We start from the raw sequence: 3,488 nt of genomic DNA, 5'->3' as shown, positions 1-3,488 counted from the left end.
TGCCTCCTCTTTCTAGCTCCTCCTGGGACTCCAGTTACATATATTGTAATTAAACATATATAACATAATTTAGATAATTACTACTTAATTTTTTCCCGTAGGCCACTGAGGTTCTGTTTTTGTTGTTGTTGATATTTCAACTTGTTTATTTCTAGAGGTTTTTTTTTTTCCTGTCTGCATTTCAGTTTGGATACTTTTGATTGCTATATCTTGAATTTCACTGATTTTTTTCTTTTGTAGTATCTAATCTACTATTAAGACCACCCAGTAAAATTCTTATTTCAGATATTGTATTTTTCAACCCTAGAAAAGTACACTTGGTGTTTTTAAAAATATCTTCTCTTTTCCTCTTCTTTATATTCACATTTTCCTTTAAATAATTGAACATGTTTACAATAGTTCTTTTGTCATTCTTGTCTGCTAATACCATCATTTATATCATTTCCTAGTTTGTTTCTATTGTCACATTATTCTTCTGGGATGAGAAATATGTTCATGCTTCTCTGCATGTCTAGTAAATTTTAATTGCATGCTGGACATCGTAAGTGTGAGCTTGCTGAGTTCTGGGTTTTGTTTCTTTATCTTTTTTTTGAAAGAATGCTAAACTGAAATTTTGTTCTGTCAGCTAGATTACTTGATAATTGTCTAGATTTTTTTGGAATACATATTTTATTTAGAATGCAGCACTAACAGCATGATGATAAACTGTCACAGATTTGTATCAAGAAACACACAATCTTTAAAATGTGTCATTTTCATAAGTAATTTAAGCATAGCATTATTATTATTTGGTACTAGAGTCAAAGACAACGTTTAGATTCTTCAGTGTTGGGGTACTTAGAAACATCAAAATGATTGTCTAGTTAGACAGAGGAAAGAAATTCATATGCAGTTTCTTTTCTTTTTGCCAGTTCCCTTGCAGAAAGATCCATTTCCTCTCCTGAGAAATCATTAATAGGGAGAACTTCAACAACCTTCCAGGTCTTGTTCTTGATTATAACAGGGAATTAATTGAGCAGACCACTGGTAATACTATAGAAGTTGCCATAAGAGATAACACTCATGGACACAGATTCTCCCTCTGGGATTCCAAACCAGGTGTCCCTGATGTGGTCACAGATGGCTTTTGCAGCCACCATTGCACTGGTTAGGTTTCAAGCCTCGATGACAGCAGTACCACACTGCTGCACAGCCGTGATGAGTTCTCCCTTGAGCCAGCTGTCATCTTCCAGAGCTGCATAAGTACCATCTTCCTTTCCTTGCAGTTTCACCTTGGCATGGTTGACATCTGGATACTGAGTTGAGGAATGGTTTCCCCAGATGATGACATTCTTTACATCATCAGAAGTCACATCAAATTTAGCACCAAGTTTTTTTTTTTTTTTTTTTTTTTTTTTTTAATGCGTTACGCGGGCCTCTCACTGTTGTGGCCTCTCCCGTTGCGGAGGACAGGCTCCGGACGCGCAGGCTCAGCGGCCATGGCTCACGGGCCCAGCCGCTCCGCGGCATGTGGGATCTTCCCAGACCGGGGCACGAACCCGTGTCCCCTGCATCGGCAGGCGGACTCTCAACCACTGCGCCACCAGGGAAGCCCTAGCACCAAGTTTAACAGAGCGATTCAGCTTGGCTGTGATCCAAAAGAGTCAAGCAACAAAAGTTCTCCTTGGGGACGGACTTGAAGCAATCAGGCCATTGGTATTGACTGGTATTTCCCACCACGATAAACTTAACTGACTTCTTGGCATATTTCTTCAAGGCTGCACCCTGGCATTTGAAGATTTTCACATTTGCTTTGAGTAAATCTTTCCTCTCTGTGCCATCCCTTTTTGGCATGGAGCCCAAAAGAATGGCTACAACCAGGTCTTTGAGGGCAATCTCTTCTTCATCTGTTGTGATGACATCTTTCAGGAAGGATGGGCAGTCTTGAAGTTCCATTAGGACACCATCCAGGACACCCATCATGGGAGTAATATACAACAGCACAAGAATTATAGGCTGGTCTTTACCAAAGACAGATCCATTTCCAATAGTGTACAGCAGTGAATATGCAATTTGATCAGCTGCTCCAGTCATAAGGACTCTGATTTGTTCAGAATTTGTAGTCGAGGGCCTTCTGCTTTCAAGGGCTTTGTGACAAAAACCCTTAAAAACACTGTTGACATGATTGGGAACTGCATGGAAAATTTCAACACCTGCCTCAGCTAGATTCTTTAAGTCTTGTTTTTAAGCTTTTTTTGGTGGGTTGATTTATAGCAGACTACTCTGGGTATTCAATATGGCTCCTAGAATCTGGCTGGCCAGAACTCAAACATCTCCAAGTTCTTTGTGAGCTTTGAGAATCATCCACGTTACAGCTTCCTGGTCCATTTTTTATGTAGTCTTGAAAGGACTTGCCCTATGATATGTCACTGAGTATTCAGCAACAGTCTCGTGGTGACTCCTATGCAGGATTCTGGGTCTCATTCTTCATGTTGCTTTCTCCTCTCCAGTTCTTTGCTCTACAAAGTTCAGTGATCTTCCCAAACTATGTTTTCTGTCACATCAACGCAGGGGGTTAATTTCACCTTAGTATCCATTCAGTCTTCCTCTACTACTGCACCAGCAGCAGTAGAATTCCCAAGCATATGTTATTCTGTCTAAAATAATGCTCTGGGGCCACAGAAGTTCTATCTATGTTAGTTTTTGGTCCTCCATATCCAGTAGAATGATCTCAGAAGGTGGGGTGATCTTGGTACTCAAAACTACTCTGCCACGAAAACTCCAATACCTTCACTTTTGGTGGCCATTTCACCAATATTATTTCCACACTCTTTAATGTTTTCATGATCTGGAAAGTGGATGTTAGATCAGTCTCACACAAGCATATGTTTCCATGTATGCATGTATACAAACACATGTATATACACACACACATACTCACACTCATCACACATTATCAGTAGCTGTTTTATTATCACAATAAAACATAGTGATAATGACTAAGATTTTTTTGAGACTTTATTATGAACCAGGAACTGTGACAAATACTTTTATTTTCCTCTTATGAAATATGAAGCTTAGAGAATTGGGGTAATTTGTACAAGGTCATACATTAAGTAACAGGTGAAGCCAAGTTTGAGTACAGCAAGCTTGACTCTAGAGAAGGAATTGGTAAACAATGGCTTACAGACTGCCACCAGTTTTTGTAAGTTTTATCCCAAGAGAGCCAAGCACATTCATTTCTGTAGTGTCTGTGGCTTCTTTTGAGCTACAGTGGTAGAGTTGAGTAGTTGCAACTTAGACTGAATGGCAGCCAAAAATATTTACTATCTGTCCCTCTACAGAATAAGTTTGCTGACCCTTACTCTAAATCATGAATTAATTACTCTCTAATTTTCAAGGCCATCTCCACTGTTACCTTAAGGTAGATTTTCAAGTCATTTTGCTGACCATGGAAATTCTCTTCATTCATATCCTCTGCTTTCAAAGTATACTTTTCAGCATACCAA

The 3,488-nt window shown here is 39.2% G+C and overlaps 1 pseudogene; it reads right to left on the bottom strand.

Moving 5' to 3' along the window:
- Positions 1-800: 800 nt before the first annotated feature.
- LOC116742561 lies at positions 801-2,088 on the bottom strand (annotated as a pseudogene).
- Between the last annotated feature and the right edge of the window lie 1,400 nt (positions 2,089-3,488).

Source organism: Phocoena sinus, chromosome 17 (assembly GCF_008692025.1).
Source record: "Phocoena sinus isolate mPhoSin1 chromosome 17, mPhoSin1.pri, whole genome shotgun sequence".
Taxonomy (NCBI): domain Eukaryota; kingdom Metazoa; phylum Chordata; class Mammalia; order Artiodactyla; family Phocoenidae; genus Phocoena; species Phocoena sinus.
Note: the sequence above shows the minus strand (reverse complement) of the source record. Positions and strands in the feature narration are given on the sequence as shown.